General features: G+C 41.2%; 1 protein-coding gene across 4 annotated transcripts in view; it reads left to right on the forward strand.

Moving 5' to 3' along the window:
• LOC119651713 (protein sickie) overlaps positions 1-15382 on the forward strand; it is a 467977-nt gene that overhangs the window by 64252 nt on the left and 388343 nt on the right. For 3 of the 4 annotated variants that reach the window (XM_038055427.1, XM_038055428.1, XM_038055430.1), the window contains exon 1: positions 800-933. The exons of the other annotated variant lie outside the window; for it this stretch is intronic. The gene's annotated coding sequence lies outside the window, so the exon portion shown is untranslated. Of the gene's footprint in view, positions 1-799; positions 934-15382 lie in introns of those variants that run through there. 4 annotated transcript variants of the gene reach the window in all.

Consider the following 15382-nt stretch of genomic DNA (forward strand, 5'->3'; position numbering starts at 1 on the left):
TCTACATTTTGTTGCGACCCTATTTTAGGGAGCAGATCTAATTTGTTTAATCTTAGCTTAGCCCACGACGACGGCGGCTGTATCTAATTCAACACACAACACGAAAAAGACGGGGAGCCATGGACAGAGTTGAGGCAATTTTGAAATGTCCGTCCTCAAAGTGAAGATGGGGAAAATGGAAAAAGACGGAAACGTAAATAAGATGTTAGTTTTATTTCTGTTTTCAACGTAATTTAGTGTGTTGGGAGTTGAGGTGATGGTATCAATGGGTTGGGTAGGGATAGGTACAATCTAGGGGAGTGAGAGTAGGAGTAATGCTGTAGGGTCCTCCGCCGTGGGAGGCCAGGATAGGTCCGTATCTAAAAATTAGCCCCAAATTTAGTATCCTGCATCTTGTGTTGCAAAACAATCTGAGCTCTCTGCCCTTCTAAGAAGAACGGAAAAATCGTCCCAACTCAAGATATCGATATTACCCAGAAGTTCACTTACCCCTAATTGGAGGAAAACTCGCTCGGAAAACTCATCATGACTATTTGGCACACGCATGACGGCACAACGCGAGCTACTCATTACAGAGCTGATTCTTCAGACCCAAAATGTTGTCACAACACTCGTCTGTTGCATTTTTCCGAAAAACGAAATAATCGACGCTTGCGTGGCGCATGGCTTTGACTAATTAGTTTCTCACCAAAAGAAAATCTTGTGAAAATCTGGATGGAAAACTAGAACTGAAATTTTCGTAGGGTATAGCCCCAAGCAAGACCACATTCGCTTAGTCGTATCAGTTTAGATCAGATGCGATCTAGCGTCGGAAGAATCATTCAATCCGTTCAATAATTTATTCGTAGATCGGAAAACGTGTGTTTCGAAGTATCTGAGTCCCTCGTACGGATTTAGATCGGTCGCGTGCACATATCACAACAATAAACAAAAGTGAGATTATAGCATCCCAATTATCAACAAATTATCGGCGGATAGTGGAAATGTGTTGTTCTAATTCCTATCTAGTGTGTGCCTTACAGTTTTAGCATATGTGCTCCTTCAGATGTCTTGAGACGGTGTTGCACCCTATTTTAAGGAGCATTTCAGTGTCAACGATCCCTTGCTGTGAGGCGACCGATTGTAGCACGCGATGACTCCGTAGAACTTCTTGATCTCAAGAGGAAGGAACATCTGTGCAATTGCTTCGATAATAAATCATTCCAGAGTTTTGGGTCGTGTCGGATGTCTCTGTTGTGAAAAAGAAGTGATTCAATGTGAGATTCGCGATCTTGGGTTGATATTTTCCAGTTTTTTCTTCAGTTCCGAGGATAGAATGGTCTGAGGGATTTATTTCTGTTTTTAAAAGTCTGCAGTGGGTCAATTGGGGGCATGTCATCTGGATTGAGGAAAATAGACTCGATGTACCATGTGGAATTCGTACAGACGGAAATAGCTGCTTTATTTTGTTCTCCAGCTGGAGATTCATGATCTATTCAATATTTAGATAAATCAATCAGTTTTTGTGGGAGTTGTCATCATTAAGTGGTTTTCCAGCACACGTAGTCCATTTGTTCCATTCATTCCACCAGCTAGGGGTCTCTTAGTCAACATTTGCGTAAATCTGTATTATAGCCAGCCTAAGAACAGCTAGGATACCCGTAGGTCAGTCTACCTTTTTCTGCTAGAAGTATCGAATCAACACAGTACGTCATCGTATGTTTACAGATAGCAAAGTTTTGGTTAGGAATCTAAATATGATAGTTAGATGCCATTATAAGAGAAAATCAGGATATTTCAGGTAATCTAAACAAGGAGATGACCCTTTTTCAGTAGAACTCCCAGTACGTCATTGTCAAAATTCATTTTTTTAGACAAAACAATTCTGACCATCTGTTCTCCAAGGACCCCTGCATTAATATTGCATTCATTGTTTAGTTTATGACATCAAGAAACCAGTGCATTTTGTCTGACTTCACTTTTAGAAAAAGGTCGCAGTCAGTTTTGAGTTGATAGTTCGCCACGCTACACGGTCCACTGAAATACGCTTCAACCCCTTCCACGACTTGTAAGGACGCTCACATTCTTCCTCTACTGTGCTGCGCCAAGTGCTCTTGGGGCAGCCTAGTTGTCTGTCTAATCTTGCAAGAGTGAGATCCACTGCAATAGAATTGTCGCCCCACCTTAATGAATGACTTAACCACTGCCAATTCCGCCTTCTGATCACATCACATCGTGTATTAATTTTGATCATTCAAGGCAGTGACACCACCATTATTCACATTGGATCTACTATGGCTCTAGAATACAATAGTTTGCGGATTGGCGTATGATATTTCGGCTGCCACAACTGTCTATTTTCATAATCAGTCTTCAAGTAAATCTCCTACTTACTGACAGATTCATTATTCACTATTTTGAATTTGTCCCTGTGCTACCAATTCTCGTAACTAAGCAGCCTTCCCTCCTTTTGCTAATATTATTATTGTGGTAATACTTAGCTGCATTGAGCTATTTCTTCTATACTCCACGCGTTTGTTGTTGTGCTTATTAAGAATTGTCTGGTATTTGACTTTCTTCTTTTCATCCTCATCAGTCGTCGGCTTCTCTACCTTTGACAATCTCGAATGTATCAAAGGGTGACCTCAGAGCCAACGATCTCGTCCCAGGATTCACTAATTGTAAGGCGATCACGCTTGAGGAGTGTTGAGCCTGACACCAGGCGTTTCCAGTAATCACTGATGTATGTTCTACGTTTTCTCGTCCACCAAGAAGTGACGCCTGAAGCGGCAGAAGCTCTGCTTATTCAAGAAGCACGCGAGCAGCAAGGAAGCCAGTCAAAAGGCGAAGGAAGATCTCCTGGAATGTAAAAGACAGCAGAAGGCGGAGGAGTTGAAGTACCGACAAAGGAAAAAGAAAGGATCTGTTAGCATCCTTCCTCCCTAAGTTAGAGTCAATATTTCCCTGTGGAATCATTACAATTGGCATATCCTGTAAGAAGTCATCATCATAACACAGTGCTTCCTCCAAAATTACGCTGATAACTGAATGTTTTATAGCTCCTGATACCGATATCAACACTTCCGTCGACTTACACTACCATCTTCATTCCGCCTCTATCCACTTTTATTTGAGTTTTATCAAGAACTATTAATCAGAGTATCGCAGAAAAAACGGCGCTATAACGCATCCCTCTGCTCAAGGCTGTGGTTAAATGCCTATCTTGCGGATCTCATTGGATTATCCAGATTTGTAGCATAGATTTGAATATTATCGGGTAAGATAATCCTCCAATCCTATTTTGGTTGGAGCTTCCTAGGTATCTACACGCGACTCCAATTTTGTGGTACGTACCCGGATACAATGGAACTCTGATTACTTTCCACCCGCGGCCGAACAACTCTATATTTCTGCTTCTGCAGCATGGATGGTATTGACTCGTCTAAACCGGGAGATTTATATGGTGAGAAGGAATTTATTGTCCCGGTTATTCATCCCTTCTATAGATCAGATCGATTGTTTTCCGGGACCGGAACTGATTTACTTCCAAGCGGGGTTCTAGGTCACAAATTGCCTTTCTCTTGGGAGAATGTGTCTGAATTAATAGCCCCAAATTGTCGCTACAACAGTCCATTCAGAGACCATCCGATTTTTTTAAGAAAAAAAATAGGTTTCTATGCCATTGCCCATGGAGCTACCCTTGGTTTTTTTTTACGCTTGGCCGTGCCATAGCTTGGATTAAGTGTCGCTAGATTGCAATGTATTTTTCGTTTCGCGGGGTTCGGGGCCGGGGTTAAACCAAGTCGTTTTTGTTTGGCCGGTATTGACTCAGGAGAAATGCTTGGTTCGTTCGGAACTTCAACCAGAAGGGGACAGAGGTTCACCACTTGCTTTTTCGGGCAACCATGACACTGGACTGTCAGTGCTCGGACGACTCCATCGCTTCCAAGGTGGATCTCGTAGATACGGGCCCATAGCAACTTCATGGTTTCTCTCACCATCACCAACTGGCCGGGTTTCACATTTGTGCGAACTTGTTCCATTTGATCCTTACCTGCAGATAATGTAAATATTCTTGTGACCACCTTTTCCAAAATGTTTGGTGACGCGCTTTTAGCTGTTGCCAGCACTCATAGGGATCGCGGTGCGATTGTTCGGCTTCCGGGTGTGCGTTGAATTAAAAAGTGGGCAGGAGTTAAAGCCTCAACATTCAACATCTAGATTATTTGATAACGGAGGGAGCGGTCTGGAATTTAACCATGCCTCAATCTGGCAGAGAATTGTCATAGACTCCTCAAAAGTAGGAACGATCTTTGTCTCGTCAAACACACATTTTAATTATCGCTTTTCTAATCTAACGGCTGCTTTCCATAGGCCGCCAAAATTCGGGGTAGCAACCGGAATCCATTTCCAAGTTACGCCCTCTTTTGCTGTTACTGCTTCGATATTCTCTGATGCCATTAATATTGCCTCTTGCATCTCTCTATCCATTTGGTGCTTAGCTCCGACGAAGTTGGATCCGCGATCGCTATACATGTCGGAGCATAGACCTTATTTAGCAACAAACCGACCATACACACGGAGACACATACATACCCCTTCAAGGTACTTGTAGATCGTCCTTTCGACATCCTTGTTCGATAGGGCCCGCATAGTTAACGCCGCAGTGTAAAAAAGGTGGACTAGATGAGATTCGAAAGGCAGCGAAATCACCCATTAATTGTTGATTCCGCCGGATATTGTGCTTGACACAGGTAATGCACCTACCCAGTTCATTATGTATCACCTTCTGGTCCTTTATGATCCAATGCCGCCCCCTCAAGGAGTTCTAAACCGTGGAGGTGCTATCATGCATCGTATTATGATATCGCTCCCGTATACTTAGCTTGGTGACATGATGGTCTCTTGGTAGAAGCATACCTTCCTGGTCAATAAATGGATTTACTTTAAATAACTTCTTCGTGATCAGACGTTCTTTATCAAATTTCGCTTTCTGAAGTAACCGTAGATCCCAGAGTCTAGCTTGTTCGTATTCGGCCGGCTTGTCGCTCCTTTCAAGCGAGTAGAAAAATGGGACAGGTAGGCAACGACTCATACTAGCTTTGAAAACGTTGAATATCGTTGCAGTACACGGCTTTCATCGGTAATTCCAGTAAAACAAGCTGCTTAGTCAGAGTGTCGTCCTTCCAGTAGCCAGGACGCACCTTGCCACCGATCTTCCAATAACTCAAAGGGTGTGATACCTCTCGAAGCGCAGTCGACAGGATTTTCCTTTGATTTGATGTGACCCCCCATCCAGGATTCTTTACTGAACTTTCGATTTTTTTCAACCCGGGTTCAAGCGTAATTTTTCAGTTGCCATAGCTCCTTTTCTATTCATGCTAATACGATCGTGGAGTCGGACCAGCAGCATCTCCCGGACTCGTTCAATTTCATCGTTGATGTTACGAGATGCGTGAGTTCTGCTAGCAACAAGGCACCGTTCAACTCTAGTTTCAGCAAAGTTATTTTAGCTTTCAGTGGTTTCACCCTGGTTTTGGCGCAGAGTAGTGATATTGTCGTTTCACCACTTGTATTGATGGTTTTACTGCATACTACTACGGCATACGCCAATTCAGAGGTATCGCAGAATCCATGTAGTTCGCAAAGATTTCCGTTGGCACAATGGATTCATCGAGGAATTCGAATGCTTTTCAGGAAATGTTCGAAATTTTTTCACTGTGTTAGGATTTCTTCAGAGGAGATTTCATTCCATCCAATCCTTGACTGCCAAATTCTTTGCATCTAAAGTTTCTTTGTGATTGTCATGGGCACCAGGCAGTGAACTGGGTCGTAAATACTGGCGATGCTTGATAGAAGGCATCTTTTTGTTTGCTTTCTTAGTGGGTCATATTTAATTATTTTCAATCGAAAGTTGTCCTTCAGCGGGTGCCATAACAGCCAAGAGCGGCTATCGTAGACTCTTGTACAAACTCGTACAATCCTACTTCCTTAGAACCCTTTGGAACCTTGTTTAAAAGGCTAGCATGATTTAATCTCCACTTGTGTAGGTTAAATCCTCCGGTTCTCAACATCCCCGTCATTTGTTTGATCAGAATTTTCGCTCCTTGTCTAGTGCCTGGACCACATCCGTCCTTAACTGCTGCAAGTGGGAACCTTGCTTTCTCATCCACGATGATGTCGTTCTGATGGACAGGAAAGTAACACGGACTTCTCCAAATGAAACAAACGGTTATGAGTACATACTCCTGGATTGGCATATCCTTCGATGGCCTGTATAGCACCCGTTGAAAATCCTGATGGCAAGGTTGCATCCTAACCATTTATTGGGCATCTTTTAATATTAGACGAGATCACGAATTCATGCTTTTACTTAGATCTTTGGCAAGTCATCTTGCAGTTTAGGTCCGGAATGCAACTTATCAAGTTGATCCCTGTTGTTGTTACTGAAGAAGCGTTGAATACTGGTCGAACCTTTTTGGTGGAGCTCTCTAACTTTATAACAAGGTGGTGAGAAAGATAGTACACACCTTTATCTTCTCCAATATATGGGAGTATTTGCCGCATGTGGCGCAGAACGATATATTCTTGCCTCGTGGTAGGAACGCCGAAGATCCGGATCCCGAACAAGGGGCTTTCCAATTGCTTAAAGCAAGCGAACGCTTTGCTTCTGGAATTTCCCAGAGGCGCGATTTTAGAATCGTCCTTAAATGGAAGGGTTCCCACAAATCTACCGTCTTCATCGCGGATTACCGAACTCTGGTAACTAATTTCATATTCATCATTTGAAGGGATGTTTTCGGTCATGTCATCAGAGTCGAAGAAACATTGGAGTGCCTTTTGGAAATGTGCCATGGAGTTATTGGATATGAAAGCGTTAACCCTAGTGTTGCGAAGCGGAACCTTGTCTGACACTATCCAGCCCAGTTTTATCTCTTGAGCTAGAAACGGCTGGCCGCTTTTCATACCTGGTCCAATTATTTTTTCGAAGACTTCCGCTCCCTGGATCATATCGATCCCTGCCTTTATGTCAAAGTTGGGCTCAGCTAGGTGCAGGTTGGTGGCCCACTCTGGCTTATGGATGACAGAACTTTCGTTTGGGAGCAGAGTTGTCATACATGGTTGTTTCCATCCGTTTCGCTGTGCATATTGACTTTGACTTCTTCTTTTTACTCCGTTTCCGAGCCACCTTTGTCGAGTATCTTGAAGTGTCAACATTAAACTTTTAGGAACTAGCAAATTTATAAACAGATATCCGTAATGTATGAATTGAAAGCTTTGTCATCTTTAAAATATCTTTTTCCAAAGAATCACAATTTTGAATAACTCTCTGACATCTCTGACAGTGTGAAACTCTATACTGCTACATGCTCGTATCTTCCGAAACGAAGGAGGTTCCTTAAACAGCTTTCCATTAAACATCCACTTTTATAACTCACAGAATAATGTTAATAGATCATATAACGGCTAATAAAAGCTCATAAAGTATCTTTCACGCTGGCCCGCAGCACCCCATACTTTGCTTTAGTTGTAAACACAAGATACAAACCAACCAACCCAGTTACTGGGTACGCTTTCATAAAAATTGTCAATAAAACGTGAAAACTGGAATTCTAATTTCCATTCGCCACGATTTCCGTTTCTGGTTTTGTTTTCAAAAAGGGAGTTTTTCCCGACTTTGTTTTTTTATGTGTTTTATTTTTTTTTCGGGAAAAGGAAAGAAAATACACATTTTATGTGAATTTCGTTTATATTCCGAGGGGTGGATATGATGAAACCTAAACTGAATACTAATGTTGTATCTGTTTATTGTAGAACAGCTGATTTATTGGCTGAAGGAGTATCTTTCTGTTGTTCTTGTTTCAGTGGAATGAAATGTATGATTAATCGTTTATTTGAATATGATTTATATGAATTGATTTTGCGGTAACGTAACATTGTTTTGTATTGTTTTTGTTCCTTGGATTTTAAGAAATTAATTTGCCGTGAAAGATTCAGGAAAAGATAGAATTCATGCTAGGAAAAATTGATAAATTGGAGAACTTGAATTAAGGGCTGTTAGGAAAATTGTCGGGGGTTTGGAAATAATGGAAGTTGTGAGATTGTACTTTTTTGCGCTCAGGGGTTGGAAAGGGGTGATCACCGTGGTATCGCGTGTTGCGCCCGGCGTATTTACATTGACAGAATTCAAGTCCGAACAAACAAACAGATTCTGCTTTCCTTTTTGTCAATGATTCGAGATATGGATGCACGTTACCCATATCTGTATACGACCGGTGCTCCTGAGGTTCTTTTTCAATGAAGAAGTTCTCTTAAGGGTTCAATTTGTTGCGCTTGACCTTGTTTAGCACCGTTACCCTCTGCATTCTATGGTCATGTTCTACAATATACCGGACGACGGCAGAATTGATATGTGTTTTTCTGCCCCGTTTTAGCTCAGCTTCTTTTAAATGTTCTTTGACCTGAGTGTTGACTAGTTTGTTTTGCCCTACGTACAGTATGTCAAGTAATTCTTTGCAAACGGAAAATAACTAGAAATATTTCTGTTTGACAGATGGTAAAAAGCAAAATAATACATTTTTTGGTAATTTCTTAAAGTGTAATGTTTTATTGGAATATTAGCTAATACTTTACAAATAAAAGAACATAAAACTTGTTTAGAGTAAAGATTGAAAGCGTTACAAATAAAAAACTACATTTCTTTCAATGTCAAATAGTTTTTTGCAAAATACATTATTGAATAAAAAAGTGAATAAAAAAAGTAATTAAATTAATATTTTTCATTCTTAATATTTAATATGGAAACCCTTAGCATCAAGCACAGCCTGCAGTCTCCTTTTCATAGAGGATATCAATTTTTTGACATCGTATTCGTTTGGTATATTTTCCCATTCCTCCTGAATAAAGGCTTTTAACTGCTCTTTTGACTTCGGACTTCTCCTTGCAACTCTTTTTTTAAGATGAGCCCACAAATTTTCGATTGGGTTCAAGTCCGGGCTGTATGCTGGTGTATCGATAACTTTCGCACAATTATAAAGCGCCCAAGATCTACACAAATACGACTTATGTTTAGGGTCGTTGTCTTGGTATAGTTTGAAATTTAATTTATTACGATTACTAGGATCGATAAAACCAAATTTTGTGGCACTTTGAACCAATTCTGTTTTCAGAATATCTAAATAATACTCTTTATCCATTGTTTCGTCAATAAATCTTAATATGCCTACTCCTTTTCATGAAATGTATCCCCAAACCGTGACCGACAATTTCCCGAATTTTACTGTTGGTATAATATTTTTATAACATAAAGCTTCAAGAGGCTTCCTCCAGACTCTATTTGGGCCCTCATTGTAATAGAGCATAATTTTAGTCTCATCGCAAAAAATAACGTCATCCCAGTATTCGATGGGGTATAAAACATGCTCTTTTGCAAATGAAAATCTTTTATTTATATTAAATGTTGATAACAGCGGTTTTTTCCTGGCTACTCTCGAAGAATATTTATGTTCTAAGAGTACTTTTCTCACTGTTTCATGTGAGATTTGAACTCCACAATCCTTTTCTAGTTCAACAGCCAACGATCTTGTGGAAGTGTAAGGATTTTCATCGATTTTTCTTATGATGTTTCTTACCTCTCTAGGAGTAAGCTTATTCGGCCTTCCTTGTGAGCAACGTAAATGTATCCTATCTTCTTTTTCAGCGCGATTTATTATATTGTAAACGGTTCTCAATTTAACTGAAAACATTTCCGCAAGCTCCTTTGCAGTTTTTCCTTTACAATAATGAAAATACACTAACTGAATAATATTGTCGAGTGTTCTGCTTCCAGGCATTTTGACTTTAAAAAATTTTCAATGAACAATCAAACAAAATCCAACCGATTGCAAACGGATTTCACTTTGAATGCAGCAACATAAACATATCAATGCGATACCGAATAGTACCATCTAGAATTCTAGAGAATTCTGTCGCTATATGCATGCGTGTACGTATTACAGTGTGTTTTGCAAAGAATTTTTTGACAGTAGAAAATGTGATCACGATTACTTTTGGCGTATTTACATTGCCTTTTGAAATGAAGTATATGTGTTTATTGTGTAAGTAGGTGATTGCCAAACTAACCAACAATTTCCCTTTTTTAAACTTTAAGAATTTTACCATTTATTCATTTTATTTCATATCGAAGTGAAATCTATATAACTGTTTTTTCTTTGCAAAGATTTTCTTGACATACTGTATGTACAAGGGCAATCTTCACAAGACGACTTTAGATGCGCTTTTTTCCTTTTCCTTCTTCGGGTCTTTTGCATTGCCTAATTGCGTTTTGAGCGTGTGAATCCTGCTTGATCCTACGGCTTCGCTGCCTTCTTTGGCCAAGATTCGTCGCAAAGCTGGGAACATTTCTTTTGAGTATCTTCATCTTCATCCTCTCTTGTTCAAACAAAGTTGTCAGGCGATTTCGTTCCTTCGTACTTCGTATCTTTCCAATTAAGCTCTGGATTAGAGTTGGCCGAAATCCATTGTTTGTACCTATATCCATGATCTATACCTTCTCTTTTTCGAACCTTTTTTTAGTAAGTGGTATAGACAAAAGTCTGTGGACCATGGATCGGTAGGCGGCCACTTTATGGTGATGTGAGTGGTTAGACGTCCTGACAATGGTACGTTGTGTAGTCGATGGGTTCCTATATATATCCAATTCGAGGCCGTCATTCTTCTTTAGTACTTTGATGTCGAGGAAGGGGATGCCACCGTTTGATTCCTCTTCCATCGTGAACTTTATATTAGGGTGTCACTTATTGATTTGGTCGAACAAATCTTGCTTATCCCCCCTTTTGCAATGGCCAGAATGTCATCTACATGGCGTAACCAAACTCTAGGTTTGGTCATCTGTCGTTCCATTTTCTTTTCTAGGCCTGCCATGAAAATTTCACTTAATAGTCGGGATAACCCCTTACCATCGCTGTCCCTTTGGTCGTCTTATAGAATTTATCCCGAAAAGTAAAAAAATTTTCTGACAAACATGTCACTGCTAGTTTGATATAGAATGTTTGCCTTTTTTTACCCTCCAGAGTACTATCGTGTTGTTCGATCCCTTCTTCCAGCTTTTGTAGGGCTTGTTTCGCCGGAATACTCGGCAATAGTGCCTTTACATCGTATGAGACCAAGGTTTCGTCGTCCTCTACACGACACTCCTTCAATCTCTCTACGACTTCTGGTGTGTTTCTTACTGTTGTGGTGTTGTAAATACTATCAATTTTCTGCATTTCACATATCACCCATTTGGCTATGTTCTAAGTTGGAGAGTTCGTATCTGCCTTGTTTGTAAATTTTTGGTTGATACCTAATTCTCGGGAGGCCCGGGTTAAGAATTCTTAGCTATGCCTTCAGTACCTTTTCCGCGCATCTACAAGATGTCTTGTGAAAATTGCCCTTTTACATACGTAGCGCAAACCAAACGACTAGTTAAGACTCGGGTCAAGGAGCATTTAACAGAAGCTGAGCTAATAAAACAAAGCAGAAAAACACATATCAATCATCACAGGACCATAGAATGGAGAGGGTAACGGTGCTGAAAGAGATCGAGTGCAACAAATTGGACTTTTACAAGAATTTCTTCATTGGAAAAGAACCTCAGTAGCACTCATATCTCAAATTATTGACAAAAAGGAAAGTAGAATCTGTTTGTTTGTTCGGAGATGCATTCTGTCAATGTAAATACGCCTGGCGCAACACGCACAGGAGTGATCACCCTACACAAACTACATATTAGGGAGACATGGAAGAAGTCTCGAACTGGATCTGGCAACAAAACAAATAGGAACCGTTGAGCAGTTAGCCGATACCCTTCTTGGAGAAGAGGCACCACACTATATATTATATCGGTGATACAGGGGTACGTTTCCAAGTCAGCCGGCTGTTATCGGGTTTGAAGCGAACCCTCGGAACCTGCCCCAGGTATGATATCCAAATCATTCTGGGATTGATTTTAACAGCAAAGTAGGGATGGGAATCGTATTGAAGCGATACGTTGGCTCCCATAGTGTTGCCAATGACAATCTGGGAAAGACACGCCCGTCCGTACGTCGGGGTCAAAGCGGCGCAAGTTTGATTCGCATCCATTAAAAACCACCCTTTGTTCTTCCAGTCCCGGCCTCACGGGACCACCATTTAGGCATTACTTCACGAGGTGGGTTTGCAGAAAAATCCATAACCCAGTTCTCCTTCGACCTCAGCATCGCTGCAACAATATTCTCCGCGGTCACGCTCCTACCCAACATTTAGTTCAGACTTCTCCTCTCCATTGCAAAATTTACAGAGTGAGTGCAATTTCAACAGTCATACCAATGGGAAAGTGAATTCACCGGCTTCCGTCCTACGAACGTGAAGCGTAGAACAGAACGGATCACATCCCTCTAGCTAGAAGCAATCTACGACATTGATTCAGTCCGCCAACATTCAACAACATTTGCTATTCGCCTTCTGACATACATCCTTTAGGTATTCCCCTAAGGTCAGGTTTATCATCAATCATCACCCCCAGGTACTTGATAGTCGATTTCGACAACGACCATATCTTTACCGTTTTCTACTTTCACAATGTTCTTCTTTCTATGCCTCACTATTAAGACCGCTCCGTTTTCTCACCAGGATCAGCCGGACTATTTCCAGTCAAGACTTTAATAATCTCAATGGCAAGGTTGCGTAGAACTCAATATCCTTTGGGTATTTTGCTGTAATAACTACAGCGAGGTCAGCGAGCCGGCAATCGTAGCCACTTCTGGGACGGAAAGAATAAGCACTCCATTATACATGACACGAGGATCCCAGTATAAAGCCCTACTGTACCCTCACTATATGATATACTTTTTGGGGCCTGTATTCGTCTTATACTTGGCAACCCTCTCTGAAAGGTCATTTTCGACATTGTTAATTTTGACGATGGGTACCAGTCTGTTGTAAATGACTCTCTCCATCATCTTCCCCATTATTATGTCTAACAGACAAATCGGGTGATATAAAGCTGGATCTCCTGATTGTGTTTGAGAGGAAAGATGAACTTTTACTTTCTCCAATGAGGCACGCCTCGAAGGTGTTAGCGAAATGTCGCGCCTAATTCTCACTGCCAGTTTCAAAAGTCTATTAGGCATATGATCTAAGCCTGGGGCTTTGTTGTCACGGATCCGGACACATATTTCCTGTAGCTCTTTCTCAGTTGCTGGAGATATTATCCTTTGAGCTGGAATGGTGAGGAAACAGAGCGGCCAGACTCCCTTTCAGGAGGTGCACGCAAGTCACCTGAAGTGATGTTCGTAGGCTTTACATTACCACCCTATGGGCTCCACCCCAGGGTTTATGTCGGCATGGCCGGACAACTGTTTGAAACATTTTTTTGGCTCCTTCAAATCGTCTGTTTTAAACCACCCCCAACTGTCTGTGTGTCTCTTATCTGGTTTCTCTCGATTTCGTTGTTCCTCCAAAAGTTGGGTTGCCTAGTAAGGACCAGTTGTATTCTGGGCATAATATAATAATATAATAATAATCTGGATGGCTTTTCTTTTGGCCATATCATTCAGGTATATTTCTGGCTTTAACGCACAGAAAACATGTCCCCCTCAAAATCTTTCGCCGTTCACCGGCTCCGCAAACGCTTTGAGCAGAACCCGCCCTCTCATATTCGCTGTCCAGCCGGATTGAGGGGACTACGCCTTAAAATCCCCTGCTATGATTTTTGGTCAACGTCCTCTCGCGTCCAGAACCAGAGTGATGAGTGTGTGCTCGTACTCAGAAAGTGTAGCGGTGGATCATCATCATCAACGGCGCAACAACCGGGATCCAATCTAGGCCTGGCTTAGTAAGGAACCCCAGACACCCCAGTTTTGCGTCGAGGTCCATCAATTTGATATCCCTAAAAGCTGTCTGGCGTCCTGACCTACACCATCACTCCATCTCAGGCAAGGTCTGCCTCGCCTTCCTTTTCTACCATAGTTATATAGGCTACGGAATCGTCCATCCTCATGTAGGGTGCCAAACATTCTTCGAAGGATTCTTTTCTCGAACGCAGTTTTTTTTTGCTAAGAACCCAGATTTTCGAGGAATACATGAAAACTGCAAGATCATTGTTTTGTACAGTAAGAGCTTTGACCCTATGGCGTCTTTGTAAACTGAAATGGGCTGTGTTGGCTACTCACAACCCTGAGCAGATTTGATCGTCATAGCTGTAATCGGTTGTGATTTTCGACTCTAAATATGACGGTGTCAAAGTCTCCTGTTTTTGTTGGTTTCGTTTGACCAGTGCGATTCGTCGTCTTGAGTTGGAAGGGCCTCCTTGTAGACTAGAGTCATCTCATCTATACATCTTACAGATTTTTTTTTAATTATCTCGGGCCTGCTAACCTTTATATCGACTTCCTGTTCTAAAGACTTTTTAATTCGTCTCAAAAATTTGCTCGCGTTTGGATTTATTGAGTTCTAACGTAAGGTCTCCTTGGGAGGGTCTAATGCGGCTAACATTATTTTCCAAATTGGTGAGTTCAGGGTCTGCCTCCATGTCAGCATATGACCTACCTTCTTTGGAGGGGTGATAATTTTTTTCTTTTTCAAGGTGTCACCTTTTTCTAGGTTTTCACATCCTTCTTGAGAGATCCGCTTTTTTTCACGGTATCGCGGTTACGTAAGTTTCGCTGGCTGCTTTAGTCGTCCTCCTCACGTGGTCTTCGCAAGTTGAGCCCTTTTGTCTCTGCGGGGTTTGCTGACTTCTTGGTTCCTTCAACGTGCGCGCGTAGTACGCAACTGATGGGAGATTTAGCAACTCCACATAAAAGAAAGGGTCCTATAAGGACTTTGTAGAGTAAGCTTAATTGTAGTGCTTGGTGGTGCAATCTTTTCTAAGGTCCATAAGCCTGATCGAACTTACAGTATGTTTAAGCATCTCGTTGAGTTCAGGATGTTATTCGTACCGTTTTCGAATGTATGCTTGTCCTTTGAGTAAAGAAGTAAATGTCTTACCTAGTGAAAACACTCTTTCCTTGGAGAAAAAGAAGAACAAAAATCAACCTCAAATCAACCTTTTCGTTTCTGCTCTAAATTTTGCTTCCATTCAATACACGCGTCCTATTTTTCTAGCTACTTAAGGCCACCTCCGAAGCAACTGTTATTGTTGATGAATTTGGCACGCGTGTACTATATATAAATATTGTTGTCGTGCCTAATTCATATTCGCATAAACCATAATTTCAGGTCACACTTCGACCTAAAATAGTTCTCGCACTTCTTGGCAATTATGTCTTTGTCATCCACATGTTAATAGTAGAAATGAGCACATATGCTTAGTCACGGATCCATACTTTTTCTGAAGGAGATATCGTGATATGAAGGTTTCAATAACCACCGAAAAAAGTTA

Source organism: Hermetia illucens, chromosome 3 (assembly GCF_905115235.1).
Source record: "Hermetia illucens chromosome 3, iHerIll2.2.curated.20191125, whole genome shotgun sequence".
NCBI lineage: Eukaryota > Metazoa > Arthropoda > Insecta > Diptera > Stratiomyidae > Hermetia > Hermetia illucens.